Source organism: Oncorhynchus mykiss, chromosome 21, assembly GCF_057628025.1.
Source record: "Oncorhynchus mykiss isolate SJ-2025 chromosome 21, ASM5762802v1, whole genome shotgun sequence".
Taxonomy (NCBI): Eukaryota; Metazoa; Chordata; class Actinopteri; order Salmoniformes; family Salmonidae; genus Oncorhynchus; species Oncorhynchus mykiss.
The window spans coordinates 5663016-5677908 of NC_143042.1; the positions used below are offsets into that span (position 1 = coordinate 5663016).

At 38.9% G+C, this 14893-nt stretch overlaps 1 protein-coding gene and 1 long non-coding RNA gene across 19 annotated transcripts in view; one reads left to right on the forward strand and one right to left on the reverse strand.

Annotated features, from left to right (window-relative positions):
* LOC149972961 (nuclear respiratory factor 1) overlaps positions 1-906 on the reverse strand; it is a 32998-nt gene extending 32092 nt beyond the window's left edge. For 15 of the 18 annotated variants that reach the window (XR_016490122.1, XR_016490120.1, XR_016490121.1 and 12 more), the window contains exon 1: positions 752-889. The gene's annotated coding sequence lies outside the window, so the exon portion shown is untranslated. Of the gene's footprint in view, positions 1-418; positions 707-751 lie in introns of those variants that run through there. The other 3 variants (XR_016490123.1, XM_090213613.1, XM_090213601.1) reach the window with 3 other exon arrangements.
* LOC149972962 (uncharacterized) lies at positions 792-13918 on the forward strand. The gene is made up of 2 exons (XR_016490124.1): positions 792-932; positions 10669-13918. It is a non-coding gene; the product is annotated as an uncharacterized LOC149972962 (long non-coding RNA).
* Positions 13919-14893: the final 975 nt, after the last annotated feature.

A 14893-nucleotide genomic window follows, 5' to 3' on the forward strand; every position in this document is an offset into this window, starting at 1 on the left:
TATATTGATAACAGACCATAGCTACTAGCTAGCTAACGCTACCCAACCTGCCATTCAATGGCGGTGGATAGACCACAACAAGCTAGCTGATTAGTGGCTAAGTTAGCGAATGTGTTTCGCTAACACTGTTTAACAGCGTTTCTGATCAAATGTTATGGTTATTTTACTAGCCATATACTTAGCTAGGTTACTGTTAGTTAGCTCCGATGGTGCTTCTAGATATGACAAGAACCTAAATAAACTATCATTAACGTTAGCTAGCAAGTCAACCATAAAAACGCAGTTGGCTAGCAAATGTCCAAGACACATTTCGCTAGAGAATTAGCTGGCCAAGCAGCTGTATTTAGCAACATACTGGACAATTGTGTAAAAACTAGAACAATTATTGGAATCAGAATCCAAAATATTGCATGCTAACCAAGCATCGCATGCGATTACATGTGCTGTGCACTTGTTAAGCTAAAATAACGCGACTACTGTAGCACCGAACCCGCCATCTCGAGCTACAACTGTAACAATACATAACAGGCCTAGCGGCCTACATCAACACCAAAGCTATTGCTGCATTATCTCGACTTATTCTCGGTGTGCGCAAAGTGTACTGTCGTCAAAAATGTCAAATATTCGTTTTTTTTCGTTTTCTCATCGGTATCTAAAACAATGTGCATATTTTCGCCCCTATGCTGCCGGGTTTGTTGGTGCGGCTGCGCCGGGGCTGAAATAGCTGGAGATTGCGCGGTAGGGCACTAACCTCAGAGCGGCTGCGCTACTTCGGGCCTGCGCCGTACGATGGGCCTGGGAATCCGAGCTCTAATGGAGGACAAAGAACAGCCAGCCCGAAAACACACCGAAGCTGAAGCTCGGCGGTCCCGCTGATCTACCAGAACACCGGGCTAACCACGCCCCTTTCCAGTTAAAGATCACCGGCAAAAGTAGACTTTTCTTATTTGATAAAAAGTTAAACATATAGCAAATAGTGTTCAGTATTCATTCAATATAATCCATATAGCTATGTTTATTTTGTCCTCAAAAAAATATATCGCAACCCCCCCCCCTGAAATAAGTAGTTGTTTTTATAAACATCGCTAGCAAAAACAATACACGCAATTTGAATGACATACCTACTGTACAAAATAGGATAATATCTTATTTCTAATGATGTCAACTTTAAACAGCTGCTCGTATCGACAATGTGTTTATAGTTACCTTTCTGGCTAATAGTCTTTGTTATAGTTTACAGTTCTTCTTCCAATTATAGTGTGGGGAGGTAATGGAAAAACTATCTACAAAATCTATTCATTTTAAAATGTTGATTACTTCTTGCGATTATCATTCACCTGATGATAAGACAAGACGTGGAAAACATTTTTGCTAAGGTATTATAACGACTCTGGGTTTGCGGATATTCCAATATGTTTAGTTACCGGTTTGCCTGGAAGGGGGTCCCTGGGTAAGAAAAGGCTGAAGATCCCTGGCCTTGATTAATGTAATATTTGGGAGGTCTAAATGGGATGACGCCATTTCAATCTGAAACAGGTTTGCCAGAGTCGTTATTCTTCTTTAAACATTTTACTTTTTCCTAAATTGGGTTATTTGAATCAAATTACATTGTTTTATCTGGTTGACAACATTGATTTGTGAACAATCATTGTTTATTCTCTATGTATAGTCACTTTACTCCTACCTACATGTACAAATTACCTCGAATAACCTGTACCCCCGCACATTGACTCGGTACCGATACTCTCTGTATATAGCCTCGGTATTGTTATTTTATTGTGTTACTTTTTTACATTTATTTTTTTACTTTTTAAAAATTTAGTAAATATTTTCTTAACTCTATTTCTTTAACTGCATTGTTGGTTAAGGGCTTGTAAGTAAGAATTTCATGGTAAGGTCTACCTGTTGTATTGTAGTCTAATTCAATACAATGACGCTTTTGACAACAAAATTGTTAATGAGGTTATACTAAATATAAAACATCCTGATTCAAAGGGGAAATGTAACACTAGCCCTGTTTATCAAGGGGAAATTAAATACAACTAGGGTAAAGCCAAGCACATGTCAAAAGGCCTCCTGCTGCTACTACAGTTAATATGGTACAAAACCCACTACTGCTGCTACTACAGTTAATATGGTACAAAACCTACCTCTGCTATTACAGTTAATATGGTACACAATCTACTGCTGCTTCTGCAATTAATATGGTACATTATCTACCCTGCTACTACTACAGTTAATATGGTACAAAACCCACTACTGCTGCTACTACAGTTAATATGGTACAAAACCCACTACTGCTGCTACTACAGTTAATATGGTACACAACCTACTGCTGCTTCTGCAATTAATATGGTACATTACTTACCCTGCTGCTACTACAGTTAAAATGGTACATTACCTACCCTGCTGCTACTACAGTTAATATGGTACATTACCTACTGCTGCTTCTGCAATTAATATGGTACATTACCTACCCTGCTGCTACTACAGTTAATATGGTACATTACCTACCCTGCTGCTACTACAGTTAATATGGTACATTACCTACCCTGCTGCTACTACAGTTAATATGGTAGATAACCTACTGCTGCTACAGTTAATATGGTAGATGACCTACTGCTGCTACTACAGTTAAATGGTAGATAATCTACTGCTGCTGCTATTACAGTTAATATGGTAGATAACCTACTACTGCTGCTACAATTAATATGGTAGATAACCTACTGCTGCTACTACAGTTAATATGGTAGATAACCTACTGCTGCTATTACAGTTAATATGGTAGATAACCTACTGCTGCTACTACAGTTAATATGGTAGATAACCTACTGCTGCTACTACAGTTAATATGGTAGATAACCTACTGCTGCTACTACAGTTAATATGGTAGATAACCTACTGCTGCTACTACAGTTAATATGGTAGATAACCTACTGCTGCTACTACAGTTAATATGGTAGATAACCTACTGCTACTACAGTTAATATGGTAGATAACCTACTGCTGCTATTACAGTTAATATGGTAGATAACCTACTGCTGCTGCTACAGTTAATATGGTAGATAACCTACTGCTGCTACTACAGTTAATATGGTAGATAACCTACTGCTGCTGCTACAGTTAATATGGTAGATAACCTACTGCTGCTACTACAGTTAATATGGTAGATAACCTACTGCTGCTATTACAGTTAATATGGTAGATAACCTACTGCTGCTACTACAGTTAATATGGTAGATAACCTACTGCTGCTACTACAGTTAATATGGTAGATAACCTACTGCTGCTACTACAGTTAATATGGTAGATAACCTACTGCTGCTACTACAGTTAATATGGTAGATAACCTACTGCTGCTGCTACAGTTAATATGGTAGATAACCTACTGCTGCTACTACAGTTAATATGGTAGATAACCTACTGCTGCTACTACAGTTAATATGGTAGATAACCTACTGCTGCTACTACAGTTAATATGGTAGATAACCTACTGCTGCTACTACAGTTAATATGGTAGATAACCTACTGCTGATACTACAGTTAATATGGTAGATAACCTACTGCTGCTACTACAGTTAATATGGTAGATAACCTACTGCTGCTACTACAGTTAATATGGTAGATAACCTACTGCTGCTATTACAGTTAATATGGTAGATAACCTACTGCTGCTACTACAATTAATATGGTAGATAACCTACTGCTGCTACTACAGTTAATATGGTAGATAACCTACTGCTGCTACTACAATTAATATGGTAGATAACCTACTGCTGCTATTACAGTTAATATGGTAGATAACCTACTGCTGCTACTACAATTAATATGGTAGATAACCTACTGCTGCTATTACAGTTAATATGGTAGATAACCTACTGCTGCTACTACAATTAATATGGTAGATAACCTACTGCTGCTATTACAGTTAATATGGTAGATAACCTACTGCTGCTATTACAGTTAATATGGTAGATAACCTACTGCTGCTACTACAATTAATATGGTAGATAACCTACTGCTGCTATTACAGTTAATATGGTAGATAACCTACTGCTGCTATTACAGTTAATATGGTAGATAACCTACTGCTGCTACTACAGTTAATATGGTAGATAACCTACTGCTGCTACTACAGTTAATATGGTAGATAACCTACTGCTGCTATTACAGTTAATATGGTAGATAACCTACTGCTGCTACTACAATTAATATGGTAGATAACCTGCTCCTTCTCCTATTCTTTATTTTACACGAGTTATTCCCTAAGGAAGGCTAATGGTAATTGCCTAAAAATGCCTAGAAACTAGGTTAACGTTGGCTCAACTTAAAATAATATCTTTACTCTTTTACTTCTTTACAAATTTAGTTTGACAAATGTAGTCTCAACATGCTAAAACCAATAACTGCCATGATTTTGAACCCACTGAAGAGATCAACTTTTTCACAGTCCCAAAGCAGCCTCACAACTGAGCGTTGCTATTCTTTACCTTGCCCACAAAAGGGCAGTGTTGCATCACTAATCACTTCATGAGTCCAGCGTCTCCACTTCACAATAACAGGAGATGGCAGTAAAGGACCATTGAACCTGTCTCTCCACAGGTGCCTTGGCATCCTTTCCAGATTATGGATGTTTTACATTAGTATGTGATGACAACAACGTATGTTTGTGTCCCACTAAATGTCAGCAAGTATCATATTCAAAAGCCGATGCAGGCCTCATAGTTTGTCTCAACGTTTCACAGCCCCCAAACTGTGACCTTCGCGCCTCTTCGCCCCCCCTCCCCATCTCACATCACAGTAGTAGACCTATAGGGACACATGTACAGTAGGTTATTCAGGACTGGAAATAAATGGCATATTCAGTTGAAACCTAAGTAGTGTAAGAGATAGAATATACTGTCAAATGTGTATCTGTACAATATGACACTAAACATCCATTACACCTTTTCGACTGAGATCAACCAACACAGACACGGGCACACAGCGTCTGTCTGTCATAGCTCAACGTCACACCTGAAGTGAAGGTATGACACTTAAGAATGAGCCATGTCCTCGTCACTAACCATTCTGTCCCTGTACCCATCCCCTTCCGCTGGGCTGTGGTGGGGAGGTGTAGATAAGCCCTGCAGCCTGGGGGTGCTGGGATCAATAAGAGCTGTAATTGCTTAGCTGGAAGTGAGGATAATTGTAGGTAATTGTGTGGGCCAGTAGCTGAGCAGGGGCGAGGTGAGGAGGGGGAGGACGGAGAAAGGAGAGGAAGGAGAGGCTTTGGGGTTAATGGGTCCTAGGCTAGCCTATGTCTCTGTCTGTCTCTGTCTGTGTGTCTGGCTGCATGTCTATCTATCTGTCTGGCTGGCTGGCTGGCTGGCTGGCTGGCTGGCTGCTTGTCTGTCTGTCTATGTGTGGCTGGCTGGCCGTCTGGCTCTATCCATCTGTCTGTCTCACTGTCTGTTTGAGGCTCGCCCAGTGGGGGTTGAATGTCCACAGGAGTTATAGCCTCTAAAATCTCTGTCTATCTCTGTCTCTCAGTTTCTATCACTAACCACATTAACATGTTTTCATGCACACACTATTCCGGATAGTAGCTCATATCCCACTTAAGGTCTTATTTGGGATAAGCTGTTTACATGCATCTTTGATGACCTACCAAATGTCGTGAATTATAATATGACCTACCAAATGTCTGAAATTATAATATGGCCTACCAAATGTCTGAAATTATAATATGACCTACCAAATGTCTGAAATTATAATATGGCCTACCAAATGTCGTAAATTATAATATGACCTACCAAATGTCGGAAATTATAATATGGCCTACCAAATGTCTGAAATTATAATATGGCCTACCAAATGTCTGAAATTATAATATGACCTACCAAATGTCTGAAATTATAATATGGCCTACCAAATGTCGTAAATTATAATATGACCTACCAAATGTCTGAAACTATAATATGACCAACCAAATGTCGGAAACTATAATATGGCCTACCAAATGTCGTAAATTATAATATGACCTACCAAATGTCGGAAACTATAATATGGTCTACCAAATGTCGGAAACTATAATATGGCCTACCAAATGTCGTAAATTATAATATGACCTACCAAATGTCTGAAATTATAATATGACCTACCAAATGTCTGAAAATATAATATGGCCTACCAAATGTCTGAAATTATAATATGGCCTACCAAATGTCTGAAATTATAATATGACCTACCAAATGTCGGAAACTATAATATGGCCTACCAAATGTCTGAAATTGTAATATGACCTACCAAATGTCGGAAACTATAATATGGCCTACCAAATGTCTGAAATTATAATATGGCCTACCAAATGTCTGAAATTATAATATGACCTACCAAATGTCGTAAATTATAATATGACCTACCAAATGTCGTAAATTATTAAATGACCTACCAAATGTCTGAAATTATAATATGACCTACCAAATGTCGGAAACTATAATATGGCCTACCAAATGTCTGAAATTATAATATGGCCTACCAAATGTCGGAAATTATAATATGGCCTACCAAATGTCGTAAATTATAATATGACCTACCAAACGTCGTAAATTATAATATGACCTACCAAATGTCGGAAACTATAATATGGCCTACCAAATGTCGTAAATTATAATATGGCCTACCAAATGTCTGAAATTATAATATGGCCTACCAAATGTCTGAAATTATAATATGACCTACCAAATGTCTGAAATTATAATATGACCTACCAAATGTCGGAAACTATAATATGGCCTACCAAATGTCTGAAATTATAATATGGCCTACCAAATGTTGTAAATTATAATATGACCTACCAAATGTCTGAAACTATAATATGACCTACCAAATGTCTGAAACTATAATATGACCTACCAAATGTCGGAAATTATAATATGACCTACCAAATGTCGTAATTTATAATATGACCTACCAAATGTCGTAAATTATTAAATGACCTACCAAATGTCTGAAATTATAATATGACCTACCAAATGTCTGAAATTATAATATGGCCTACCAAATGTCGGAAACTATAATATGGCCTACCAAATGTCGGAAACTATAATATGGCCTACCAAATGTCTGAAACTATAATATGGCCTACCAAATGTCTGAAATTATAATACGGCCTACCAAATGTCTGAAATTATAATATGGCCTACCAAATGTCTGAAATTATAATATGGCCTACCAAATGTCTGAAACTATAATATGACCTACCAAATGTCTGAAATTATAATACGGCCTACCAAATGTCTGAAATTATAATATGGCCTACCAAATGTCTGAAATTATAATATGGCCTACCAAATGTCTGAAATTATAATATGACCTACCAAATGTCGTAAATTATAATATGACCTACCAAATGTCGTAAATTATAATATGACCTACCAAATGTCGTAAATTATTAAATGACCTACCAAATGTCTGAAATTATAATATGACCTACCAAATGTCTGAAACTATAATATGACCTACCAAATGTCGGAAATTATAATATGACCTACCAAATGTCGTAAATTATAATATGACCTACCAAATGTCGTAAATTATTAAATGACCTACCAAATGTCTGAAATTATAATATGACCTACCAAATGTCGGAAACTATAATATGGCCTACCAAATGTCTGAAATTATAATATGGCCTACCAAATGTCGGAAATTATAATATGGCCTACCAAATGTCGTAAATTATAATATGACCTACCAAATGTCGTAAATTATAATATGACCTACCAAATGTCGGAAACTATAATATGGCCTACCAAATGTCGTAAATTATAATATGGCCTACCAAATGTCTGAAATTATAATATGGCCTACCAAATGTCTGAAATTATAATATGACCTACCAAATGTCGTAAATTATAATATGACCTACCAAATGTCGGAAACTATAATATGGCCTACCAAATGTCTGAAATTATAATATGGCCTACCAAATGTCGTAAATTATAATATGACCTACCAAATGTCTGAAACTATAATATGACCTACCAAATTTCTGAAACTATAATATGACCTACCAAATGTCGGAAATTATAATATGACCTACCAAATGTCGTAAATTATAATATGACCTACCAAATGTCGGAAACTATAATATGGCCTACCAAATGTCGTAAATTATAATATGGCCTACCAAATGTCTGAAATTATAATATGGCCTACCAAATGTCTGAAATTATAATATGACCTACCAAATGTCTGAAATTATAATATGACCTACCAAATGTCGGAAACTATAATATGGCCTACCAAATGTCTGAAATTATAATATGGCCTACCAAATGTCGTAAATTATAATATGACCTACCAAATGTCTGAAACTATAATATGACCTACCAAATGTCTGAAACTATAATATGACCTACCAAATGTCGGAAATTATAATATGACCTACCAAATGTCGTAATTTATAATATGACCTACCAAATGTCGTAAATTATTAAATGACCTACCAAATGTCTGAAATTATAATATGACCTACCAAATGTCTGAAATTATAATATGGCCTACCAAATGTCGGAAACTATAATATGGCCTACCAAATGTCGGAAACTATAATATGGCCTACCAAATGTCTGAAACTATAATATGGCCTACCAAATGTCTGAAATTATAATACGGCCTACCAAATGTCTGAAATTATAATATGGCCTACCAAATGTCTGAAATTATAATATGGCCTACCAAATGTCTGAAATTATAATATGGCCTACCAAATGTCTGAAACTATAATATGACCTACCAAATGTCTGAAATTATAATACGGCCTACCAAATGTCTGAAATTATAATATGGCCTACCAAATGTCTGAAATTATAATATGGCCTACCAAATGTCTGAAATTATAATATGACCTACCAAATGTCGGAAATTATAATATGACCTACCAAATGTCGGAAATTATAATATGACCTACCAAATGTCTGAAACTATAATATGGCCTACCAAATGTCGGAAACTATAATATGACCTACCAAATGTCTGAAACTATAATATGGCCTACCAAATGTCGGAAATTATAATATGACCTACCAAATGTCTGAAACTATAATATGGCCTACCAAATGTCGGAAACTATAATATGACCTACCAAATGTCTGAAACTATAATATGACCTACCAAATGTCTGAAATTATAATATGACCTACCAAATGTCTGAAACTATAATATGGCCTACCAAATGTCTGAAACTATAATATGGCCTACCAAATGTCGGAAGTTATAAGAAGAAAGTGTCTAAATTTGGGGTGAAAGTAGCCAGTAGGCTATACAGTCCAGTACGGTCTATCAGCAAAATAAATGTTTATGGAATTATGGTGGAAGGAAGTGCGCAGGTCTACTTTTTTGACAATCAGATGAAAACATCATCACACAGCGCAACTCAGCCTGCGCAGACCGTGAAAAACAACAGCAAATGGGATAAGATGTTTACATGCCACAGTATCCTATCTATGATCAGCATGTTCCAGACATGTTATCTGGGTTTATCATAACCGAGATACAAGCTTTCTCGGGTTATTGTAAACTGCATATGATGTTTACATGTGTCAACTAAAAAACAGAACACTTGAGTATCCCGAATAATAACGGGAGATTGGTGTGCATGTAAACGTGGTCTCTGTCGGTCTATGTCTCGTCGCAATAACCATATGCTTATAGGATTTATTAGATAATAGCCTTACCATATGAATCGTACAGTGCTAAAGGCGTCACTACAGACCCTGTTTCGATACTAGGCTGTATTACAACCGGCCGTGTTTGGGAGTCCCATAAAGCGACGCACAATTGGCCCATCATCGTTAGGGTTTAGCCAGGGTAGGCCGTCATTGTAAATATTAATTTGTTCTTAACTGACATGCCTGGTTACATTTAAAAAAAAATAGTTATGGATTAATTTGAAGGCATTGTAGGGCATCTCTTCTATGAGTAGGCCCTGTATCAGGTTGTCTGCCCAGGAAATATATATAAAAAAACAAGCAGGATCCCAACTAGTTGACCATTTATGCAGTCTTCCGATAGCACCTCCCAGGACCTTAGATGAGATTCGAATACAAAGTCAAGTTTGATTCCCACGGCTTTCGAGGAGCATGTGCAATGACATCCCCTTGATGAACAACAGGGGGCAGTAAAGCACCACATATAAAACGAAATAAAATGCTGAGTGGGAACAACTGAAATAGCATCTCTAAAGAGTCATACTGACTTATTTGAAACACGAATATTTGCGTGCAATTTTACTTTGAGAATAATTACAGATTGTTGTAATTGCTGTCGAGGTCATTGTGACCATGTTCGTGGAGTTGTATTGCTTTGCAAAAATAACTTATTGTTGGATCTTGCAGAATGACTTCCATATGTTGCATAACTTTTCACCTTCTATTTGATCTATCTGTTGCCCATAAGCAGGGCGTTGTTAACACATCCACAGTGTAACTGTTAAAAATAAAGATATCCAATCAACATTATAGGATGGGCTATTCTGGATAGGCAAATGTCACAATGTATTTCAGGAGGCTGTAGTTTATCCACTCTATATCAGTTTGCATGGGGTTTACAGTGTAGCTTGAGGTATATTGTTATAGTGTTACATCACATTATTATTGAGCTGTTTCATTATGTTTATTTCAGATGGTCCAGCATCATCCTCAGACAATTGGTCCAGCATCATCCTCAGACAATTGGTCCAGCATCATCCTCAGACAATTGGTCCAGCATCATCCTCAGACAATTGGTCCAGCATCATCCTCAGACAATTGGTCCAGCATCATCCTCAGACAATTGGTCCAGCATCATCCTCAGACAATTGCTTTCATTTTTGGTCTAATTCCTTAAAATAAAGTTTAAAATCCTGGTCATGTGACATGATTAACCCAAACAAAGGAAATCCAGATCATGTGACATGATTAACCCAAACACAGGACATCCAGGTCATGTGACATGATTAACCAAAACATGAAATCTGGGTCATGTGACATGATTAACCCAAACACAGGAAATCCAGATAATGTGACATGATTAACCCAAACACAGGAAATCCAGATCATGTGACATGATTAACCCAAACACAGGAAATCCAGATCATGTGACATGATTAACCCAAACACAGGAAATCCAGATGAGACAGTTGAATGGGAGATAGGATGGGTCGATGGAGAGGTGAACGCATGATGGATAGATGGACACACCGATAGACAGATGAGTGGACGGAGGATGGATATGCCATTGATCATCCTCTGCACCAGGGACAGCATTTCCAGACGGCTGCTCCACTTCAAAGTGTTCCTACCTGCTCAGAGATGAAAGACAAACTCTATTTAACTATCAAGTTGGTCTCCTTTAACCCTTCGTGGACACCTGTAACATCTCTATGTTGATGTCTAACATCTAACGCTATAAGGACGGATGTAGCCATTCACGAGTGGCCATGGAATTTGAGTCGTCAGAATAGAAACACAATGTTTCCCAGTGACATTAGCTATCACTATGAGTGAGGAAGGGAGAAATAGCTGCATCAAAGAATCTAATGTTATTGTTTTCTGTGGTAACCTCTTGCTAGGTGAGATTTCTCTCTGTCATCATCTCTAATCTCCATGTCTCTTTTTCTCTCTCTCTCTGTTTCACGTCTCCTTCCTCACTCAGACAGAAGGCCTTGGCATGGAACACATAGAGAAAATATTTTTCCAATCAGAAAGGACGAGCGAGAGAGAGAGCTGGAGAGAGGTTTGTATCTCACGTATTTGTTATGCACTACCAAGTCAAAGCCCTGCCTTTATCCGCCACAAACACACACCTCCTGTTGTCAATGGAAACAGGGAGGACTGGAAGAGAGGGAGCTGGACACGGAAATAGAGAGAAAGAGAGAGAGAGAGAAGGAGAGGGGATGAAGGAGAGGGACAAACAGCTATTAAGTGCATCTATAGCCCTCTGTTAGGGTTTACATCCTCCAGGCGATGTTCTCCTGTTTAATGGCAATGTCATGTAGAGAATGAACTCCACTTACAGATTCATGATAGTATTTATCAGAGGCAGGTCTTGTAGATGGTGGAGGGAGGGAGAGATGGTGGGAAGAAAGCCAGTATGCCATGATCCCATGTATACTGAACAACAATCTAAACGCAATTTCAAAGATTTGACTGAGTTACAGTTCACACAAGGAAATCAGTCAATTGAAATGTATTAATCAGGCCCTAATCTATGGATTTCACGTTACTAGGCAGGGGTGCAGCTATGGGTGGGCCTTGGAGGGCATAGGCCTGCCCACTTGGCAGCCAGGCCCACTCACTGGGGAGCCAGACCCAGCCAATCAGAATTAATTTATCCACAAAAAAGGGCTTTATTAAAGACAAAAACACTCCTCAGCAAAAAAAAAACGACAATCCCGCAGGTGAAGAAGCTGGATGTGGAGGTCCTGGGCTGGCATGGTCTGTGGTTGTGAGACTGGTTGGACATACTGCCAAATTCTCTAAAACAACTTTGAAGGCAGCTTATGGTAGAGAAATTAACATTCAATTCTCTGGCAACAGCTCTGGTGGACATTCTTGCAGTCAGCATGCCAATTACACGCTCCCTCAAAACTTGAGACATATGTAGCATTGTGTAACAAAACTGCACATTTTAGAGTGTCCCTTTATTGTCCAGAGCACAAGGTGCACTTGTATAATCAGCTACTTGATATGCCACACCTGTTAGGTGGATGGATTATCTTGGCAAAGGAGAAATGCTCACTAGCAGGGATTTAAAGAAATTTGTGCACATAATTAGAGAGAAATAAGCTTTTTATCCGTATGGAATATTTCTGGGATCTTTTATTTCAGCTCATGAAACATGGGACCAACACTTTACATGTTGCGTTGATATTTTTGTTCAGTTGAGTTTTCCAAAAACACCTTGCAGGTTTTACTTAGATGTTAAGGGCAAGTAGCAGGGAGGTGGTCTGGAGGGAGAGGGGGATGGCGGAATAGAGAGGGAAAAGAGAGACAGATTGCCGTGATCCTATTTTCCAAAAACACCTCCCAGATGTTCCCACCGGTCACCTGCTCCAAAATGTCTGGCCGCCAAACAAGTGATTGGGTGGAGCTAAAAGGGCTCTGTCTCCACAGTGAACTCTTCATTTAAGGCCTTGGAGAGGGAACCAGAGCGCCCCTGACACGGGTGTCACTGCTGCGACCATTGCTCAAGAGGGTGACATTTTCAGCTGTGCAGGTGTAATGACGGAGCACGGTGGAAAGTGAGAAACTAACCAGGGGAATAACAGAAAGAAAGGAGGAGGGAGATAGGGGGAAAACTCTGATAGCAACTAACAGACTGTAGATGCCAACACCTCACTCTCTCACACACCTATCCCAGCCTGCTCTCCTCTCCTTCAGTGGCTGACACTAACAGTCCAAGTGGTTTATGGGGCTCTGCTCCTGTCTCAGAAGGCGACTTTGGGATGAGACCCTCCATTCCCATGAAGAGATTGAGGGTCTAACCCAGTGGTGGGGATACTGCATGTGTGTTAAACTGACATCATCACCCAGATCCGTTTTAAACGTGTTGTGTTAACAACTTCTAACGTGTTTGAGATGCTCAAAAAGTTTAGTAAGCCTTGTAAGGCATCCTCTTATTTACCGATTAACTCTCAGAAAATGTTATTAGTCACAAACTACACAGGCACAAGCACTGTGACCTTGGCACTCATCATCGAAAAATGCATAATAACAGCCCGATAATAGATTTACCTGCCAACTCCTATTTTGACTCAAGTTTTGACTCAAGTGTCACATCATTTTAAATGTAGAAGGAACTGTTGTTTTGACACCCATGGCTCCTCGTTGCTTAACTGAGAAATATTTTGCAGTTTGACTTAATGAGCTTCATTAAATTATGACTCATACGCCTATGAGGTTGAATGGCTCTTATTTCCATATTTTCCCCTCTCTTTTTTACGCTGGTAATCCATCTTCTCTGTTTTTCAGAGTTCTGACAGTGTCTGGCCAAATCCTTTAAAAAATAAATGGTGTTTTTTAATAAACACATGATTCAACACAAAGGCTCCATGGTACGACAAGTATCCTAGTGGTTAGATTGGTGAGCCAGCAACCGGAGGGTTGCCAGTTTGAATCCTGGGTCTGACTGGAAAAATCTGGTGGGAAGTGAGCTGGTAACTGCCCAGTGTAGAAAACATTAGGAACACCTTCCGAATATTGAGTTGCACCCCCTTTTGCCCTTTGGAACAGCCTCAATTTGTTGGGGCAGGGATTCTTGGTGTCAAAAGCATTCCTTAGGGATGCTGGCCCATGTTGACTCCAATGTTTCCCACAGTTGTGTCAAGTTGGCTGGATGTCCTTTGGGTGGTGACCATTCTTGATACACGCGGGAAACTGTTGAGTGTGAAAAATCAAATCAAATCAAATCAAATTTATTTATATAGCCCTTCGTATATCAGCTGATATCTCAAAGTGCTGTACAGAAACCCAGCCTAAAACCCCAAACAGCAAGCAATGCAGGTGTAGAAGCACAGTGGCTAGGAAAAACTCCCTAGAAAGGTCAAAACCTAGGAAGAAACCTAGAGAGGAACCAGGCTATGAGAGGTGGCCAGTCCTCTTCTGGCTGTGCCGGGTGGAGATTATAACAGAACATGGCCAAGATGTTCAAATGTTCATAAATGACCAGCATGGTCAAATAATAATAATCACAGGCAGAACAGTTGAAACTGGAGCAGCAGCACGGCCAGGTGGACTGGGGACAGCAAGGAGTCATCATGTCAGGTCGTCCTGAGGCATGGGCCTAGGGCTCAGGTCCTCCAAGAGAGAAAGAGAGAATTAGAGTGAGCATACTTAAATTCACACAGGACATCAGATAGGACAGGAGA